At 40.0% G+C, this 15,722-nt stretch overlaps 1 non-coding gene across 1 annotated transcript; it reads left to right on the top strand.

Annotated features, from left to right (window-relative positions):
• The first annotated feature begins 13,093 nt into the window (after positions 1-13,093).
• LOC143652927 (U6 spliceosomal RNA) lies at positions 13,094-13,200 on the top strand. Its single transcript, XR_013160973.1, has one exon. It is a non-coding gene; the product is annotated as a U6 spliceosomal RNA (small nuclear RNA).
• Positions 13,201-15,722: the final 2,522 nt, after the last annotated feature.

The raw sequence follows: 15,722 nt of genomic DNA, 5'->3' as shown, positions 1-15,722 counted from the left end.
CTATGTTTAAATTCACTTGCTTCTCGTGAACAACTGCCTTGCATCCAGAGAGCGCCCGTCACTTTGCTCTGTTGAAACAGAAAAATTTCCCCAGACTCTGGCTGGACAAATCCTCTACACTAAAACGTTATATGCGTTCCTCTAAATTTATTAAATTTTAAATGATTGATCCGAACAAGCGAACTGTTCCACTTCACCATATCAGAGACTGTGTATGCCACTTAATTTCTGCAGCATTGACTCACCCAGCCTATCTGCTTACTTCCGTCAGTCCCTTCTCTCAGCAGCCTCAAGAGAGAAAACCTGGTTTTGGTCTCACAACTTTGGTTGAGCTGATGGTCTCCAATCTCCAAAGTGGGATAAACCAGATTCCTTCGCTGTGTTTATCTTGGCCCACCATGTCTCTTTATGGAGAAAATGGTCAAAATAAAGTGCTTCCTCTGTGTATTTTGACAGGAAACACTACTAATATGCTTTCCTTTTGTTGTGTGCCTTGCCCTTTTCTCCCCCTGTTGTTTAAATATTTTCAGTACAATGACATATTTATTAATCCACTACTCTCTGCATGGGGCATGAAATGACTGGTTCCTCTGCAAAGCCCTCTTAGAAAAGGTGGTTTCTCCAGTGAGAGTTAATAATATTGCCACTATTCATGTAAAAAAATGCTGAGACGATCTCTTAAAAATGGAACACATTTATCTAAAACAGCTGGTAAAGAAAGCGCGCAGGCCCCGCCAGAGTCGGGGGGTCAGAGGTCAGGGGTAGCACCGATCTCGGTGCAACTTTGAAGCTGACATTTTACAGATTATATGTGTCTCAGAGCGCAGTGGGCATGGCATATAAATTGGACTTAGAGGCTCCTATTTGTTCTCTGCATTTTTATGAGCCCACAGAGCTCTTCTTTGAAGCAGCGTACATAGAAAATAAAAACTCATTTTAATGTTGTGGAACTATTTACAATAAATCACATTTACATCCTGGATTTTCTTTTACCTTAATATAAAATCACACATTCTCTCTCTCTCTCTCTCTCTCTCTCTCTCTCTCTGTCTATTTTCCAACCTGGGCAGCATATTTTTTTTACCTCTATAGTATTATCAAAGCAATTTTCCTCTTTCTCCTTGCTTTGACTTAGGAGTCAGATTGTAGATGCAGCTATATTTAGAATTGCAAGGACACCTTTACCTAGTCATGTGAGGTGATTCAGCTAGAATGAGCTACTCAGTACCCCCAGGAAAATCCCCTGATACCTTAAAACGCTTGCTATAGCCTGGCACTTCAGCACTAGAAGAAAGCATCTGATTTCAAAGAGATTGAGTTCCACTCTGGAACTAATTATATCATTCATTTTATGGATTTTTTAAGCTGCTAGGTGTTTTAACTAGAGAAGGCTGGCGGCCCAGACAGAAACATGTACCGACAGAGAGCTCTGCCATGGGTTCTTTAGCCACCTAATTAATTTTCAATAAAAGCTCACAATAGTTCATTTGCTTGGGATCCAATGTAAATCAAATGGAGACAAATAGGTTAAAATTAGAAATGTGTGATGGAAACCATGTTTATGGTCAAAATTACCTTTCAGCTTGGAAATAACACAGATTGACAGTGAAAGAAAATGAGACCACACAGGCTTTTGTTCCTATTGATTCTTAAATAAATTAAAGAGTTAATTTAAAACAAGACCAAAAAAATAAAAAAATAAAATAAAAGGTACCTAGGAAATAATGTTATTTTAACGAAAAGTATAGTTCAAAAAAATAGTACCTTAAAAATCACAGAATTAAAACATTTTTCCCATTATACAAAGTTGCCTGGTGCCCTCTCAATTTTTTTTTTTGCTCAGGCTTAACATAGTGTAGGGTATAATAGTAAAAATACTATAAAGTTATTAAGTTTCCAGTTCTAAATTGGCAGAGCACCACGTCTCTTCAATTCCTAGCTTTCAAAACACTAGTTTCCAACATCAAACAACCATTTTTACTTTTATGAGAACACAGACAGAAATTTCGTATGATTTTATAATGATATTTCAACCCTCCAATTAAAATGCCCAGACAATATAGATATCATTGGCCCGGTCCATTGGACAAATATTATTATTAAACTTCTCTCCAGGACTTTATATTTGCAAAATATTTTGTGGGCTTTAATCATTTCAAATTGCCTAACTTTACCCATTTTTTTCCAGGCCTCTCTGTTATTGCACAGGGAACCATTTCGTTTCAACCCACAAACTGCTCATGTGATGCAAGGTGAAATAAACTCATTTTTTAACATAATGGAATGTTCGTCTCCGACGTTGCTAGTTCTTTCCTTGTCCTTTGCTGAACACAGCAATTTAAACCACCCCTGGATTCTATTTTTATTTCACTTTTGCCAAGTTCGTGAAGTGCATTCCCTCTTTCCCACTCAATCTGGTTTTTCTTCCTGCCCCAGAGGAATGATGTTGTCACTGTAATGTCTTCTAATGCACTATAAACGCCATGATGAATTGGAGGCAGGCTGGTTTCTTCTGAGCGTGAGTCCATTATCCTGTCACAGTGTTCCTGCCCTGTAACTTAATTTTTATTGTAACAAATGACTAAGTACCAAAAAATGAAACAATGTGATGGGCCCATCTGAAGTGGCCTGACTCTGATGGAAAAAGTGGGGGAGTGACAATTGTTTGCAGCTGCCTTCCAGCAGGCTCCCTGTCTGATGGCATCCACTATCCAAACTGGACTTATGAAAAGCATTTTCTGGGTGTTTGTGGAAAAATCTTCATTCAAATTGACTGACTAACAATAAATAAAGTGCTTTGCAGAAGGGGTCACGTTAAGAATCAGAGTGGAGGGGACAGCTGCGATTCTCAAAGATAGCTGTGCATGAGGATGGCCTGGGGAAGCATGTTAAACTGAAATGCAGGGTCTCAGGTCCCATCAAAGGAGACGCCAACTTATTTTGTTGAGGCAGGGCCTAGGAAGATGCATTCATACAAGGATCCCTGCTTGTTCTGTTGGCATCGTGTAGACATCATGGTGAGAAATGCTTGCCTAGAACTTCTGGTCAGTCAGTCTTTTTCAATGAATAGCCCCTGAGCATTAGGCCCTTCTTTTATGACAAGGGTTTTTTTTTTTCTGCTTGGATTTCTAACTAAGGTAGTTTTCTCAGATTGCAGTGTCAGTTGAACACGATCTGTTCACAGTTGGTCTATTTTCCCCTTAATTTGTTTGTGATTGCTTATTCCCAACATGTCCTGAAGGTTAAAAAACTTCCAATGCCACAGATGATAAAAGAATATTAATCTGGAACCCACAAAACCTCTGGAAATTCAAGAAATTTGTTATATAATGACCAAGGGCCCTTTTTTGACTTGGGGGTGCACCATATTTTGTCATATTCCCAAAGGATCTGTGACCCCCAAAAAGTTTAAGGACCACTGTCCTGAAAGCGACATACTCAATAATTTTGGCCTCATGAATATGAAATTTCCATGTCAAATGAATGGTTGGAATGTCTAAATAGTACAACTGATTATGAGATTATAGTTTTATAGATGCTTAACGTTTTGTAATCAAAATAAGCTTAATTTTAAACCTTCTCAAATGTCACGATGTTGTTTGCTATTTGCATTTTAATATGCAGGGTAATTGGGTTGCCTCAGAGGCTCTGAAATGTCCTCCCTCAGAAATGTTTCGGAAGAGAAGACAGAGCCAGTGGGGTTTTGTCTCTAGTGGTTGAAATGGAATCTATCTTGGAAGCAGGGTGAAATTGAATAAATTCTGAAAGATCATGGAATCTCATGATCTTTGTGTAGGTTCATCCATCCCCTAAGCATTTATTGAGAGCCCATCAAGAAAAATGAAAACTATCATGTTTATTAGAGCCTGAGGATAGCAGAATTGTGAAATATCCTGGAACCATCTAAACATTTCCTTGCACCTGTGAATTCTTGAGCTGAAATTCTCCAGTCATTGAACTTCCAGTTGTAGTGATAGTGAAAATCATAGCTTTATCAATCCATTTATAATTTATAAGAACAAAGAGGTTGATTTTTTAAAAGTGTGACAGTTAAAAAGATGGGAGTAAGATATTATTGGAGAAAGAAGCAAAATATTAGGTTTATGAGTGAAAATCACAAATCCTTCAATCCATTGCTTTCCACCTGCTTGGATAATCTTTGTTGATGGTTACAAAATAATGAAAGACATATCAGAGAAAAAGTATTCTGGCTTTACTTAATCAACTCCTGGTAGTAAGACAAGATGTCCTTTAAACCAATTCCAAGTATTTCATTCTAATCAGAAACCATGAGGTGTTAAAGGGGTGAATGAGTTCTCAACTCATTGTCGACTAATTATCTTTAGGTTGTTGTCATCACGTTCTAATTTTTATGCATCTGCCAGCTTTACAGCTGGGCGTGCATGATGCTAGGGTTGATTGGCTGCTGCTTATTTTTTAACCTAAATTTTAACCTAAAACATTATTGTCACAACACAGACATGCACATACATACACACGCATACTTGGATGCAAAAACTTTTAAGAACTTTCATCTTTTCAAAAGGGCAGGAAAAAAATCAATAAAGCAGTGGCCTGCCTAGCAGTAGGGGATGGTGGAAGCAGCGCGGGTGGCTGAGCTGTATGAGAAACAGATGTAAGCTTTCTGGGCTCAGGGGTGGGCCTTTCCTTTACAGACACATCAGCCAACCAATGGCAGGCAATGAAAAGCCCCACCATCAGTCACCGCTCTCTCACCAGAAACATTCTTCTGTCTGCTGAGGCCAAGATCAGAAAGGGGCATCCACTCAGCTGGGGCACCTGTACTATCGGCTCACACTTGAACCAAGTATTTTTCTTAAAAATGATGCATTTTATGGTCTGAGTCAGCAGGAAGGTGCTTTCTTGCTGGTCTGACTTTGTACATTCTACCATCAAACACGTCTTAATTCATCTGTTGCCATTTACATCCAGATCTGGTGTTTTGGGTTTCTTTTTAACATTTGCTTTTTCTGGGCTAGGAATTGTTCAGAATTGATAAAACATTTGGACCTGAAGCAAAGGAATCATTGCCCGTGTGCTTTACCAATCAGCTTTCAATGGAGATAGAGATGTTATAGAGGGAAGGATTTGGAATGCTGCAGTCACTTCGGAGAATTATCAACGGTACATGAAGACAAGCATGTATTTACCCTACAGCTCAGCGATTTCACTCCTAGGTATTTACCCAAGAGAAGTCAACAGATATGTCCACACAAATAATCATACAAGAATGTTCACAGCAGCCTTACTCATAGCAGCTCCAAACCAGAAGTAACCCAAATGTATAACAGGAGAATGGATAATAAAATAGTAGTATATTGACAAGACAGAATACTACTCAGCAATCAAATGAATTACAAATGCAACAAAGTGGAGACTCTCTGAAACATTGTGCTGATCTAAAGAAACTGGATATAGAAGGAGACACATTATATGATCCCATTTATATGAAGTCCATGAACACACAAAACGAATCCACAGTGATAGAAATCAGGAAGTGGTTGTCTCTGACGGGAGGTCATTGACTGCAGAGAGACACACAAGAAATTTTAGGAGGCGATGGAAATATTCTGTATCTTCTTTTGAATGGTGGTTATGTTTGTGAATACAATTGACAGAGTGCATTGAATGGAATACTTAAGATCTGTACATTATATTGTCTGTAAATTATACATCTTTTTGAAAAACTAAAAATTTAAGGCTTTAGGAAATACATATGAAATAAAGAACAAAAATGGATGAGAAAATCAGGAAAAAGGGGAAATGGGAAAATCGATGACACTGGGGGAAGGTTAACTCTTAAAGGATGCAAAACCATGTGCGGATGTATATATAAAGACATAGTCAGCAACCTAACATTTTTCTTGAGTGTTTACTATGTGTCAAAGACTGTGCTAATCACTTTATTACCCATTATCTCATTTAATCTTCTCTTACTCTTTGACTGTCCAGTACACAGAGTGGAATTAATCAAATCCTTGGTTCATGACATATTCTCATCGTTGGTCTGCACCTGCCTAGTTTATTTAGTTAGCTGATTATTCTTGTTTGTAATATGTACTCACAAAACCACTACCCGAATGCAAACTAGAACCCTGACAATAACCTGTTATATAGCCATATGTCCTCTCTCTCCTCGCCCAAAGTAACCATCATCCTGAACCTGTGTTTGTAATTACTATTCTTTTTATATATAGTTTTATTGACTCTATATGAACTCTTAAACGTACAGATTTAAATGTTATTTGGCTTTGATTTTTGAACAAACTATGCTATACATAATCTTTTGGAACATACGTTTTTGCTTAATATTACGTTATTGAGATTCCTCTAAATTGTTGCGTGTCTCTGTGTAATTTAATCCTTACTACAACCTCATGAAATAAGTATCATTATCCATATTTATTGACGATAAAGTTGTGGCTCAGAGAAGTTCATTAACATTCCCAAGGACACACAGCCAGGAAGTAAAAGAGGCAAGTTTTCAAAACCAGAGTTCTTAACCAAAGGCTACACTGCTTTCTCTGTTCTCTGTTTTCTATACCTGACCATATCCTTATCCATACCCATTGCTGTACATACAAACATATGAACATAAATGTCAGTAGAAAACCCAAGTTATGGAATATGAAAGAATCAGCCAACTCAATCTAATATTTCATAGGCCTTACACTTTGATAGAGAAATATAAATATATGCATAGAACTTCAAGGGTTTTAGTCTCTAAAATACAGATTGTAGAACAAGGTGACGTCTTAGGAAAAGCATCTGAAGGCAGAGTAGCGTGTAGGTGTGTGTGAGTGTGTGCTCTGGGGTGTGTTTTAGAACAACAGCCTTATTTTATTTTCATCTCATATGTGTAAAGGGCAAATGCACGGACATTGTCTAACCAAGTCCTTTCTCTGCACCTTATAATTGTGTACCAGAGGTGAAGGAAACTGGATCACCCTCTTAGGATGCCATTACAGCTAAGCAGAATCTCATTAAAAATCAATTCCTTGGGCCCATAAAGCCAGTTTATTTTATCTTCCTGGAGTGCCTGCTGCTAGCAGTTACACAGCGCTATTGTGTGGCAATCTTGTCTGTGAAGAACATTGCACAAAACAGCTATTTAAAGATTTCCTATTTTTATGTTAAACTTTATCATTTCTTAGTAGTGTAAGTTTATGGAGTTTCTTTCTCAAGCTTAGGGTATCTTGTTACATGTGTTTAGAAGTAGCCTTGCCAGTCCTTGGGACCTACTAATTAAATATGTGCCTTTATAAACTAGCTATTGTCTGAGGAGAGTGTGCAGATTTAACTGGGTGATGGGGGCTCCAAAGCTAGCAAAGCCTGCTTTGGCCCATTATTGACTCTCTGTTGGCCAATTTCAGCAATTTTTCATTCACTGCTGCACTCTGATTATGGAGTTGTGCTTATGGCTCTCAATGAGAATATCACAAAAACCATGTAGGAAATTTGTTCCTTGGAGTGTCTTTAATCGAAATATCTCTAAGCATCCTAGAAATCAATATGTATCAGCCAAATGTTATAAATGGGGAGCTGAAAGCACATAGAGATTTAGTGACCTGCAAAGGTCACTCCCCGAATGAGCGACAGAAGCAGGAGAAACTGGAAAGGCTCCTCTGGCTGCATCTGGAATCTTTTAACTCCCCTCGCCCCCTTCGGTGGGTGCTGGGGCTGACGGATGCTGGAGATCAGTGACCTTTTTTGGAGCAATGCCTGGCAGTGAATCAGAGAGGTTTGGCTTCATTAGATTTTGCCAATTATGGTCCGTGATCCGACTCTGTCTGCATTTTAGAAGGGTCTGTGTTGTGAGTGAGGAGAATAAAGATGAATAAAGACAGGACGGGGTAAGTAGGAAGAGCCCCACACTCACCAAGTGCTCTCTCCCTCCCAAATGTAGGGGACTGGCAGGAGCGTATCATTAAAGTGAAAAAAAAAAAAAAAAAAAAAAGAGGTTAGACGTTGACATCAGAGGGCACCAAATCCAAAATAAATCTCAACATAAGCTACTTAAAATTTTCAGGGGAAATTATCAGAGCTGTTCTCTGTTCTGAACTCTTGCAATTTTGCGAAATTGCATTTCTCTTCAAAAACCGTCCCTCGAACACGGTTCTCCAAGATGCCTTATGTGGAACCCTAAGTTTGCAAAATGGTAATTGGCCTTAGAACAAAAAAAAGGAATATTTGTTCAAATATGTTTGCATAGTTCTGAACACTCGATCTCTGTCACAGAGATTCATAAGGCTCTGAAAATGCCTTCAGGGAAGAGATCGCTTTTGGCTTGTCTGGCCAAGGGTTTCCCCCTGCCCTGCAGCAAAGCAGCTATATAAAGAATCTCATGAAAATAGAAATAATCTACAAAAGACATTTCAGGGAAGTGATTAATCCTTAATGGTGGTTTGGACCTATGTACCTGAGAAAAACATATTCTTAAATTGAGTCCATGTTTCTGGGTGTGAATCCACAACCGGACTTTTGATGAGCTTACTTCTGTTAAGATGTGGCCCAGCCCAATGAGGATGGATCTTAAACCTCTTACTGGAGTCCTTTATAGACAGCATGAAATTCAGACAGACAGAGAGAAAGCCCCTGGAAGCAAGGAGCTGAAGGTGAGGGACACCTGGAAGAGAAGGGAAGGGCCAGGAAAGCCTAACTGTGCCACGTGTCAGAGAAACTCACAGCCAGCCCCCAAACGCCAGTCTTCGCAAAGAAAGCATCTCCAAATGACGCCTTGATTTGGACTTCATCTAGCCTCAAAAACGTGAGCCGGTAAATGCCTACTGTTTAAGCCAACCCATTGCATGGTATTCACTTGAGCAGCAAGGGAAGCTAAAACAGACTTCAACATAAAAAAAAAAAAAAGTCCTAAGTCCTGTACACTGTAAAAATTTACATCTGAAAACCAAGTCACAGAACTGTAGTGCAGGGAAGAAATCAATCATTTTAGAGAGGAGGGGCACAAAGTGTGAACTTATCCAGGTCAGATGTTCAGATAGTGACAGGAAATGGACTGTGACACAGGATACCCGTCTCCCAAACTGGTGCTTTTCTCTGTCACCAGTCTGCCACTCCAGAGCCATCCTTGTCTCCAAGACCTAAAATCATAGGCAAATTGAAAATAACTTCAATCTGGGTTTGAAAACATAAAACTGAAATGTGGTTACATCACTGTTCCGTGCGAATGTTTGCTTACGATGAGTTTGGACTAGGAAAATAGTATCTCAATGGAGCCCCAAGATGAGAGCCCCAAGAACGTGGAAGAAGGATGCTCAAGGATGAGGAAGAATTTTGGAAACTCTTAAGGCTTTAGAAAAATGACAGGTCCAGAAAGTCATCAGTGAGGAACACAGCGAACCCAAAGCTGCCTAGAGCAAGCAGCAAGAAAGTTTTAAAAAGCAAGGAAATTTTGAGGATGCCAAAAGAAGGTGGAGTTCATTGCAGGTAAATTCTACTGGAAGAATCGTTCATGAGCTCCTTGAGTCGGTTGCTTGTCTCAACACTGAAACATGGGTCTGGAGTGAAGACAGATGGAAACTTATTTTCCAAAGGGCAGAAGAATTGTCTCCAAGAATGTATAACAAGAAATGGCGTTGAATGCCTGGGTCGTCTACAAACCCACCATTCCCATTTATGTATTGTTGACACTATTAGAAGTCCTAAAACCGGCATTTAAAGTCTATGTATTCGAAGAAAATTCTGACTGTGAGCTTTTTGAAATGGAGCTTGGATCCAGAGGTGGGGATGGGCAGTGGGTAACAAGAGACACATTTTTTGAAGGAAGAACAAAAACCTGATTCCTTGGGCAGGGTGGTAAGGGTGAAGTTGACATGAGAGTGAAAAGTTCCTTCAAACTGAGTCTAAATAGACTGGGAGGCTTTCATCTGAACTCTCCCTTGGCAATGTTTTATCACAGTATGGTTTCCACTCTTGGCCAAGAAAACAACCTGGATGGAATTGAGTCGGCTCGCTCTTAGCCCTGACAACACATTCACAGTAACGGAAGACATCTTTTCTCTATAGCTCTGAAAAGCGCGAAGGCAGATATTGGCTCTGAGCGTGCCTGATAGTCTCACTTTATTTCCTGTCAACAGAAATAACTTTGATTCATATTTGTCCGTCGGCTTCGCACACTCACATACAATTCAGATGGAGAAAGTACAGAGTTCCAGTTCACAGAGCTGTGCTTGTCTATCTGGCAAAGCTTCCTGGTCCAGTGGAGACCTCAGGGACTGAGGAAGACACTTCAGTCTTCTCACTCTTCTGACACTCGGCCCTTCTCAGCATCCTTCCTGCAAGGTACATTCACGGGCTTCAGATGAGTGACGTGATGGCTTTGATCTCTGCATCTCTTGATTCAGACGGTCGGTTGGCTCATGTCCAATAATTACAGTGAGTTACTGAAGGCTGAGAGGCTGATGCAGGCTGACATCTGGTGCGTTGTTTTATTCTTCTAATAATTGGGTGCATCAGACGAGTGAGAACATTCTTAAAATTCCATTTTCTTCTCAGAATGGGTGGGGCAGGCAGTGGAAATTGAGTAAATATGCCTTTTGAGTTAATGTCATGTTATGGCACCTGGCTTTGAATTCAGAAATATCTTTTCCTCGGCCCTTTTATTTTACTGTATAATTCATTGAATTTAAGATGCCATCCGTCATAAGATGCACCATCACTTTATGTGCCACTGAGAAAGAAAGCATGCTGCCAATTAAAATGTGACACAATCATTTCTCACATTTAAAATTTTATGTTTTATCCTTTTTAAAAGGGTTCTGTTACACTTGTCTAGATAGACATGTATTATGTATCTGGTGCGGTTTAAAGCCGTCATGTACCCCAGAAAAGAGAGCGCTCTTTTGATGCATTCGTATGGGTGTAGACCTAGTGTGGGTGGGACTCTTTTGATTAGGTTATTTCGACTGATATGTGGCCCTCCCCATTCAAGGGAGCCCTTAGTCCTCTTACAGGAGTCCTTTATAAGCGGATAAAAGACACACAGAAAACAGAAAGAAATACCCAGAGAAAGTTAGAGAAAAAACCCAGAGAAGCTAAGAGAGGACCCACAGAAAACAGAGGGGAAGTCACTGAAGCCAGGAGCTGAAGGCAACAAATCCAAGAGGGAAGGACCAGCAGATGCCAGCCGTCATCATGTGCCTTCCCATGTGCCTGGGGCGTCCTGGAGGGCAGCAGCCTGTCTTCGGTGTCCAGGTATCGTCCTGCTGATGCCTTGAGTTGGGCATTTTCATGACCTAAGAACTGTAGTTGTGAGTTAATAAATCCCCATTGTAAAAGCCAACTCGTCTCTGCTATATTGCATTCCAGCAGCCTTATCAAACCAAAACAGTATCACTCTTGTGCAGACATAAAAAAGAAAATATATATAAAGCAAATGTCCTAAAACTTCTTCATATTGAGAGTCTCAACTCGTCGGAATCCTCTTTGAGACAGAAACTTCAATGTCTGTGTTATCGTCCACTGTTCAGTATTGTGTCCCAAATGCAATGACAGCTCAGCACATGGCTGTGTCAGGACTGTTGACCCGCAGGCAGTGAGTCCAGTGCCGGCAACTGTAAGACAGGATGGGTTGTGAGATGCTGGAGATTAATGTCCTGGTGCCAGAGATGTTAAAATGTGGAGTAAATTTTTGCACATCTTACAATGGAAGAAATATGGTATTTTTGGTACTAAAACCATGCTCCCAGTTTCAAAAAAAAAGCATGTTACCAATTACAAAAATTCCTGTTACTATTTATAAAGCTCAAATATCAATCTCAGAATAAGTATGTAAAGCTTAAAATCATCCATACCTGAAGCATTGTGCTTAGATAGAATAACTGCTTTGTCTTAAGCAATGCATATGATCCTACGTGAGCGGGGGATTGTGTGTCCAGAGAAGTTCTGTTTTTATGGAGTGAGTGGTTTTTGATAGGACTGATCAGCTGCCAGTCCATCAAGCTTATGAGGCAATTTCATATCTTGGGCAAACTGCCTGCCAATATTTATCAGTCTTTTGTTTAAAGCAAACACGATTTCTAATTAAAAGAGATCCCAGGTGCACGGGTGGTTCAGTGGTAGAATGCTCGCCTTCCATGCGGGTAGGCCTGGGTTCGATTCCCGGGCCACACACATTAAAAAAAAAAAAAAAAAAAAGAGAACAATATCAGACTTTTCCATTTTTTTTTGTGCCCAGGAGCACCACAAGTACTTCTCCAACGTGAGAGACAATAAGGCTTTTTAGAGAAAAATATGAAATTGATAATGGCTGTCAGAATTTTATCAAAGGAACTATTCTACAGTGTTTAAACAAAAAACTAAAGGTAAACATGCCAGTTTCTTTTCTTTGATCCATTAGTCAGAGTGCTTAAAATGCACAGAACTCAAATAAGCACCCGCGTTTTATTTATTCTCAGATACTTTGTTTGAACTAATATTTCACATGCGCATTTGCAATCACATAGAAGCAGATTTTTCTCTTCCCACTTGAATTGGTCAACGAGGTAGTTGCCTGCTGTAGTTCTGTCTGTGTCCAGCGGAGGGCAGTAGTGCACATCTTTGGGAGCAGGATTCCATGGTCGATTGGATTGGCATCATCCCGAGAAACTGGGCATCGCATTCGGTGTGTGTGGAGTCAGGCTGCAGTCACAGGGCTTGGCATGGTCAGCAAGGCGACAGCGCGGTGGCTTCAGGGCTGGAGTGACACAGGTGACACTGCCTCTTCCAAGTTACCTGGAACATGTTCCCCCAGTCCTGGTGATGGTACGGCATGGAGAAAAATGCGAGGCTCCGTGACATCCAAAAGGGCTGAGAGTAATAGGCCCACGGCGCTTGGGTTGTGAGCAAACTGTTGAATGCCAAAAATAGAGAGAGACGTCTGAGAGCTGCAAGAGAGAAACGACGTGGCTCATGCAAAGGAGCCTCAATAAGATTGAGTGTCAATTTCTCATCAAAAACCATGGAACCAAGAAGGCAGTGGGACGACATTTTTAAAGCGCCCAAAACAAAAAGAAAAAAATTGCCGGCCAAGAATTCTATATTTGGCAAAACTGTCTTTCAAAACATGCGGGGAGTGCTCGCTTTGGCAGCACATCTACTAAAATTGGAACAATACAGAGAAGATTAGCATGGACCCTGCGCAAGGATGCCGTACAAATTCGTGAAGCATTCCATATTTTAAAAAAATGATAAAGATAAAAAAGAAAAAGAAAAAAACGAGGGGATTAAGACATTCCCAGATAAACAAAAGTTGAGGAGAAATTGAGTTTGGAGAAAATAAGTCAGGTTCAAGGTCACACAGCTGGTAGGAGGCAGGCAGACAGCTGAGCTCCGCCTGTCTTCAGAAGCCAGGATCTTAAATCTCTCAAAAGTCAATTGAGACAATATAAATAGCTTGTCACCACTAGGTCAGCCCTACAAGAAATGCTCAAGACCCACTGGATCGAAGTAGCATGAAGAAATAAAGATCTCTGATAAGGGTGACAACATGGGCGAATATAAATGCCTGTGTTTTTCACTGTTGGTCTGTAACTCCACTTTTTACTTTCTACAAGATGTAAAAGGCAAATGCGCAAAATGCAATGACAAATCGGCGGTTTGGGGCTCACATTGTTTGAACATGCAATTTATGACAAGGACAACCTAGAGGTGTGGGGAATGGACGGGGATAGGGACAGAGTGTGTGCATGCTATTGAAATTAAGTTGTTGTTACAAAGAGGTTGTTATAGATTTAGGTTTCTAAATTTAAGCCCCATGGTAAGCACAAAGAACGTATCAGAGAATATGCGAACTCACAGAGACAGAAAGTAGAGTTCAGGCTACCAGGGGTGAGTGGCAGAGGCAGTAGAAATTGCATGACAAATGTCAGCTATTTATATGGTCACTACTGACTTTGAATCCCTAGGGATTTGAGATCCTGGCTTCTGAAGTCAGAGCTCAGCTGTCTGGTTCTCTCCCACCAGCTGTGTGACCTGGAACCATCTTCTTAACTTCTTTAAACTTCTATTTCCACATTTGCAAAAAAGGGGATAATATTAGAGCTACTGTAAGGATTAAATGAGATAAGCAATGGGACTTGTTTAGCATGCCATCGGGCACATTGTAAGTTTTCAACAATTCATTTTAACTAGATTTTTTTTTCTTTTTTGCATGGGCAGGCACCAGGAATTGAACCCAGGTCTCTGGCATGGCAGGTGAGAACTCTGCCTGTTGAGCCGCCATGACCCACTCTTAACTAGATTTAATTTTAAAACTGAATTTCACCTTAATGCTAAAAACTGTTCTGCTTCCATTTCTGAGCATTTACGAAAGCACTTGCTTGGGAGTTAGTGCAAGAGAATCCCAGTAGCAAGGAGAAGTTTGTAGAACCACTTCTCATGATCCCGCAGCTTTTCTTTGTTTTCATCTTTTCTGAGGTGCAGAGAGCTCAGAAGAGGAAACTTATCTTCCGTAAGAGCCAAACTCCCTCCTTACAGACCCCTCCTCTGGTTCTACAGCTGCTTTGCTGGCTTAGGAAGGACAATGCAAAGCTGTTTCTAACTTGTTTTCCAGAATCAGAGCAAAGTTTAACATAACAAAATTTTATAGCTCCTTCCCGGTAACATATATTACTTTAGAAAAATAAAAATACCTTTCCCTTATCATGCATTACTCTTTTACATGTACAATTTTCCTGACGTATTGAAGTAATATTCCATGGTTTGCTGTGACTTGGAGGTTTATGGCCCTGCTGTGGCAGATCAGACTAAACATAATTCATTCATAGCTACTTAGTGCTCAGGGAAATAAACCCCTGAACTTAAATAACTACGGTGTGACCTCTGTAAAATATTATTTATGGTTTTAAAACTACTATTATGTAGATATCAAGATGTGCCAAATGTTATAAACCAAACACCAGCTGGCCAATGGGACAACTACTATTCCATTTATTTTTGCTTTCCTTTTTGGATATTTCTCTACAAATGCTATTTTGTTTGAGTGGATTCTATGGTAATTACCAGACAGAGGAAGTCAATGTTCATTAAATTTCAGTATAGAAAACTACAGTAAGTAAAAAGTTCTCCTCTACAAGGAAGTACCACAAAAAATGGAAGGATCCCATGAAGTTACTGCTGTTAAATAGGAAAACCACTGTTGCCTTTGAATATAAAGTAACTGTCTCCACTATCCATGAATTAATGTAACCCATCTGCTATTCGTTTCTGCGAATTGGTTTCTGGAGGAAAACCTGATTGCATGTTGAACTTATTCAAATGGGAACTCTAAGCGTAGCATTTCCATGCCGTTAAAAATACATGTGCATTCCCGGCTGATTTTCAAATGTTTAATTTGCCATCTCTGCATCTCATTTGTTTCTTCAATTATTTCTTATGCAAACAACTATGCTGTTGTCAGTAGTTCAGTGGTTATACGGTGATGGAATAAAATGTTCGGTGGTTATAAAGTAATGAACCATTGGTCTCCCAAAAGTCATTCAACAAATGTTTGAGGACCCACCATATATTGGCCACTCTACTTGTCACTGGCAATAATAAAGTTAAAAGAGGGGGAAAAAATCTCAGCCTTCACAGAACTGACTGTCTGGACATGGAAATAAGCAAGTGATCAATCTCCAGTCAACACGATAAGTGCTCTGAGAGAGAAATGGAATAAGCACCAAGGGACGACCGGGCTAAGGGCAAGACGTGGAAGAGGCTAG

This window comes from Tamandua tetradactyla, chromosome 12 (assembly GCF_023851605.1).
Source record: "Tamandua tetradactyla isolate mTamTet1 chromosome 12, mTamTet1.pri, whole genome shotgun sequence".
NCBI classification, from domain to species: Eukaryota; Metazoa; Chordata; class Mammalia; order Pilosa; family Myrmecophagidae; genus Tamandua; species Tamandua tetradactyla.
This window is presented reverse-complemented; position numbering and strand designations above follow the sequence as displayed.